General features: G+C 45.4%; 1 non-coding gene across 1 annotated transcript; it reads left to right on the forward strand.

Moving 5' to 3' along the window:
* The first annotated feature begins 717 nt into the window (after nt 1–717).
* LOC116277055 (U6 spliceosomal RNA) lies at nt 718–819 on the forward strand. The gene has a single exon (XR_004186521.1). It is a non-coding gene; the product is annotated as a U6 spliceosomal RNA (small nuclear RNA).
* The last annotated feature ends 5,244 nt before the right edge of the window (nt 820–6,063 follow it).

Genomic DNA, 6,063 nt, shown 5'->3' on the forward strand with positions numbered 1-6,063 from the left:
GGGCAGTCACTGGAGAGGAACGTGGGGGCGGGGACTTGAGCAATTGGGCAGTTTCAGGGCCTTCCTAGCAACCAGGTGCTCACGTGTCACATGGAACATCAGAATACACTCACATCCTGCACTAAATGTCATTCTGTTTAGGGAAAGGGGTTGAATAATTTGTTTTGAAATGGCTTTAAAATATTTGATTAACAAATGATGGTTATTTCTTGGCAGTCATCAAGAGGTAAGAGTTCAATTCAGCCTGACTGGTGTTGACCTGTTACAGTTAATAAAATACAAAGTTTCAGTCTTGCAAGAGTCTTTCTTTCCTGTTTTAGAGCCCAAAAGATATCTTTCAGGTCGCAAACAGAGGCCCGGAAGAAGCTGCAAGCTGTCTGTGCTGGGCCCGCAGGGTCTCTGGGTGGGATGGTCCCGGCCCTCCGGCTCAGGTGGAGGGGAGGAAGGAGGCTGCGGGGTGAGTGAGTCCAAGTTAGGGTTTAGGGCCCCGGCATGGCCATCTTCAGACATCCTGGTTGATTTCAGTGCAATATTTCCTTCGGATCCCCTGTTCTGCCCGGGAAGGTCCCTCGCACTGACCCCCAAATCAGTTTGCAAGTATTTGTTTACACATATAAGAACTTTTCCTCTTATATGTTGTATGTTTTCAATATTTATCTTACCAAATTCTGTACTGAGATGGTACTTGACAGTTTTAGAAATTTCTAGGAACGTAGTGCTGGCGTCAGCCGCGCGTATACTAAAACTGGAACGACACAGAGATTAGCACGGCCCCTGTGCAAAGATGACGTGCAAACTTGTGAAGTGTTCCATGTTTTTAAATGGGAGTTTGGGATTTGCAGATACGCATTACTATATATAAAACAGATAAACAACAAGGACCTACTGTGTAGCACAGGAAACTCTATTCAAAATCTTGTAAAAACCTACAATGAAAAAGAACAGGAAAAGGAATATATATCTGTAAAATGGAATGCCTGTGGTGTACACCAGAAAATAACAAAATACTCTAAATACACCATACTTCAATTAAAAAATTAAACTGGAATAAAATCTGTCTTTACCATTGTAAAAAAAATTCTAGGTATTTGGAAAAAGGAAACAAAAATGAATTGGTCAAAGTGGAGTTTGATTTAGAGCTTATTAAAGCTCCAATTCATTTAGTGATTGCTCTGTGCCAGGCACTGTTTTAAGCATTTGATGGATGTTAATACGCTAATCCTCACAAAATCTCTGTGCAGTAGGCCTTATGAACCCCACACTACAGAAGAGAAACTAAAACACAAAGATACTAAGTGACTTGCCCGTCATCACACAGCCAGGAGGGGGCGGGGCTGGGTTTAAAACCCAGGGGGCCCAGTTGTGAGCTGGGCTCTGCCCCAGGCCACCCTGCTTACTGGCTTTATGTGACAGCGACATTCCATCACTTTGTAGACACTTCAGTTGTGCAGGAAGCACCCTGAAGTACCATTTTCACATCACAGCCTAGTGCGTCATGCTCTCTGCCCCCCAACAGGAGTGTGCGTTCCTGCAGGGCCACATGAGTCCTCGTTCCTGTTTCATCCTCAGGCCTGGACACTGCCCAGCACAGAGCAGACCTTCCAGGGGATTCGCTGGGTCCAGTTCAGTGTTGTCCGGGTGCAGCCCACCCCGTACGGACTCACATGTATATAGACATAAGAAATGGCTCCAAATCCTCAGACCACATCTTCTAAATCAGTTCTGTAAAGTTACATAGCTGAGTAGAAACTGAAATAAGTCCTTGTTTTCTCTGTAGATCCAGGGCCGTCAGCAAGTGTAGGCTTATATTCGGGAATCACGTTGCTCCACGTGGATGAAATCAGGCCCAGGGTTTCCAAAAAGCCCGTTTCCTTTCTTTAAAGCACAGTGGTGGCCTCCACCTGCTTCCACGTTCTTCAGGTAGAGAGGACACACGGCTGGTTGGCAAGGGGTGAAGACAGCTAACAGATTTGCTCTTGACAGAATCTATTGAAATGGTTAATATGCCGATTTAAACCTGAAGCCAAATTTGGTCCATTTCTCACTGCCGTCAGGGTTATTGCTCTGATCCTTTGGTAATTATCCCGTATGACAGCCAGTTGGTCTGCCCAGCTTTTCACCCATGAAGTTTCTTCAAGGCCCTTAGTTCCACATCAGCAGCCCCTCCCCGTCCCTAAGGGGGATGGACAGTTGCCAGGGTCACTCACTGTGCCTCGCACCCCCAGCCCACACCCCACAGGGACCCCTCACACCCTCCTCCCGCTGGGCTTCCAGTGGTGACCCCTCCCTCACAGGTTACCATGTTCCCAGGGAATCAGATTCAACTTCCTTTATTTTAGTTGCTTGGATTTTTTCTTCTGAGTTTAAAAAAAAGTTGAAAGGATTTTTAAAGATCCATACATGTGTTTATTAAGTGCCTACTTAACTGCAAAGCACTGTGCTGGGCACCATGGGGTGGGTTTTCTTAAGCATAAGACCAGTCCAACCCTCCGGGGCCCAGCAGAGCCAAGCCCACCACCCGCAGCACCGACCTGCTCATTAGCACAAACTCCATCTGTTTTCCCACCTCACCTGGCCCCCGGCCCTCGTCTGTGCCTCCTGGGGTGACTTTCCAAATAAACCACCTTCCCACAAGTCCTTGATTGGGGGTCTGCCTTTGGGGAAACCAAACTAAGTCAAGGGGCAGATTCGCATCAGCCACTCAGGGAACATGCCCTCCCCTCACACACACAAAAAGTGGAAACAAAGTTGAGCAAAGGAAGATGTGTTACAGTGAGGCCACAGGACTGGTTGCTAAATGAACCCCACAGGCAACTAATATGACAGAAATCGAGAGGAAAATTCCACTCCGACCCATTCGTGAGCACGTGGAACTGTCTATGGGAAGCTTTGGCTTTTCAAGCCGGACGAGACCTCAGTGCCCAGTTACCTTATAGATTGTCACATCACACAGACAAGGTCTAAATGACGAAAAAGATACTGACCTAGCCAGTACTGGTACCCAAAACAGGATGCTCTGACTGAAAGCTGGGGCACCCTCCCTGGTGACTGTCAGAGTGAGCTGCCCCATAAATGTTCCAAGCTTTCTGGAAGTTTACTCAGCAGCATTCAGGAAAAAGGAGAAGCCGTGTGTTGTCCCCCGACTCCCCTCTGGAGGCCCCTGGAGAAGTTTATGAGCTGCTACATCTCTGGTTCCTTCCTTGACATTCACTGGCTTTTTGATGAATGTTAGAGCAATTTTTCTGTCAACAGCTTCTCATTAGGGGCCTGGTGATGTTCTTTGTGACCGTTATTTTACTCAGTATCATTCCTGGTCACTGTGAGGAGAAGAGGTTCCACTTAGAAACCATCCGTCTTGGCAGCAGCAAAGAGCTCAGATAATCCCACTTAAACACTCCTGCGCTGACAGCTGCCCCGGGGCTCGCACACAGAATTCAGATGAACGACCAGCCTTGAGTTAACGGCGCATCTTCTGGCTTGGTGCCTCCCCATTCCTTTAAAGACATATTTCAGGTTTGATAGTCTCTGTTTCTTTAAAAAATGAATAATGGATAACTTGTTGGTGAAATAATTACCAGGACTTACTTCTTAGAGATGACAGATTCTCACCATGAATGACAAGTCTGCCTTGAGAAAGCCTGACCAGCAGGTGTTGGAGGAAGGTGTCCAGTTTCCTTAATGGACTGTTTAGCTCGCCCCTGAAATGCACTAATTAACACAGTGGTGCCTTAGGAAGACCCTCGGAGACGTCTAAGGCTCCTGCCACGCATCAGCACTGATGCCGACCTTCCTACAGCCAGATACATGAATCCAGCCTGGAATGGCTGTTTTCCCAAAAAAGTTTGGTTTTTGTTTTGTTTTGTTTAATATGAGCAATTGCAAATGGGAAAATCGAGAGAACATATAGTAAACCCCCACGTGCCCCTGGTCCAGCTTTAACTATCATCAGTGGAGAATTAATCCATCATCACGGCCAATCTTGCGTCATCTGCCCGTCCCCACTCCTCCCACCCCGCCCTGCTCCAGACCATTCTGAAGAAAATAATACAAATGAATGTATATACAGAACAGAAACAGACTCACAGACATAGAAGACAAACTTATGGTTACCAAAGGGAAGAAAGGGAGGAGGGGAGGGACAAATTAGGGGTATGTGATTAACAGACTCAGACTACTAAATATAAAGCAGATAAGCAACTAGGAGGTACTGTGTAGCACAAGGATGTACAGCCATTATCTTGTAATAACCTGTAATGGAATATAATTTGCAAAAATACTGAATCACTATGCTGTACACCTAAAGCTAACACAATATTGTAAATCAACTATACCTCCATAAAAAATACAAAATAAAGTATAAATTTTGGTTAAGTAATAAGTTCTAAGTCAATATTTTGTGACAAATGTTTTCCAAAATCCTGTGGCTGCAGTTTAAGGAAAAAAAGAACTCTGCCTACGAGGAGCCTATAGTCTCACTGAGGAAAAGGGATTGTGTGCATAATGAAATCTGACATGGCGAGCTGTATCACAGTGACAAAGGTGGCATCACGTCGTTACCAAGCAGTGGAAAATAGGCAGTAAGGACGGGGGAGCCAGCTGGAGGGGCGGCGATGGAGTTTGACGAGGTTTGCCGTGGACTTTGAGCTCGGCTTTGAAGACGGGGAGGGGAGTGCAGTCCACACATGGCTCCCACCCAAGCAGAGCATTAGGCCGGATGAGCGGGCTTGTGTGATAGAAAAGGAGGCTGAAGAGACAAGGTGAGGCCGGATTCCGGAGACACTCAGAGCCCTGTGTTCTTACAGGCTGGCCGTCTGGGTTAGGAAAATGAAAACAGCCGACTCCGCCAGGCCCGTGGTCCCAAAAGGCATCCAGGATTTCAGAAAGGTTAATTAGGATCTTGCAGTTCACTGGTGGATGCTGCACTGACTCTGTTTTACTTATTTAAAAAAAACTTTTAAATCTTTTTTGTTGTTATTGGCGGGGGAGGTAATTAGGTGTATTTAGTTTAAACGGAGGTACTGGGGATTGAACCCAGGACCTTGTGCGTGCTAGGCATGCCCTCTACCGCTAAGCTACACTGCCGCTCCCTGAGTCTTTGTTTTATTTTTAACATAGTTTTTGAGAACAGAAAGCTTGGAAGAACATGAACTCCAGGACCCCAAACTACTTTAACCGGCCTGCCAGATCAGCTCTGTACGATTGTTTCTAAATGTGCATCTTTGGTACCACAAGGGGTGGGAGGTGTCAGAGACTACAGGTGTGAAATGGGAGCTGGGGCTGAGAGATGTGTTGTCGGATATGTTGTGATGACTAAAGCACAATCATTTTCAGGGCTTTAGTCTATAAATTACTTTTAGGGGAGAAATGAAAATGATTAATGGAGTCTGAGAATGTTAGTGAAGCCCTAATTAAGTTGAAGAGCAGAAAAGAAACACTGCCCATACTCTGTTTCCTTTTAACTTATGGACTGGGTTACCAAAACATTAGAGAAGAGTCGTCAATCACAGCTTCATCTTCTGGGTAATTTCTCATTATAAAACTCATTTTTGTGAACGCACGTCCTTTCCATAAAAATAGGAATTAGCACAGAACCAGGTTGAAAACCACAAAGGGAAGACTCCCATCTTCTTTGAGTAACTCGGAGCAGAGCGCCTGTCACTTCAGTACTTGTTCAAAGGAAGGCTGTCAGGAGCCACTGGCACTAAAGCTAACAGTGGTTATTTTGTGTTCTCTGATTATTTCATCTAAGAGTGTATATGCTCCATTAAAAATGGCTCTTCTTTTTACTTTCATCCACTGTTTAACCATAGGAGAAGCCCATGCGTGGTAATGAGCAGCAATGACTCAGAAACAGTTCCCACGGTGAAGGTCCTTCATTTTTAATGTCCTTGAAGGTGGAGAAAAACTTATCTTTTGCGGTCCGGCTGTTAAATCATCATACTGGGATTTCTCAGGGTATAGATTTAAAGATCATTTCTGTCCTAAGACTGTTTTTCTAGGTTTGGGAACAGATCTTTCAGAGAATTCCTGTGAATGGAAATCGAAGAGAAGAGATGATGACAA

This window comes from Vicugna pacos, chromosome 35 (genome assembly GCF_048564905.1).
Source record: "Vicugna pacos chromosome 35, VicPac4, whole genome shotgun sequence".
NCBI lineage: Eukaryota > Metazoa > Chordata > Mammalia > Artiodactyla > Camelidae > Vicugna > Vicugna pacos.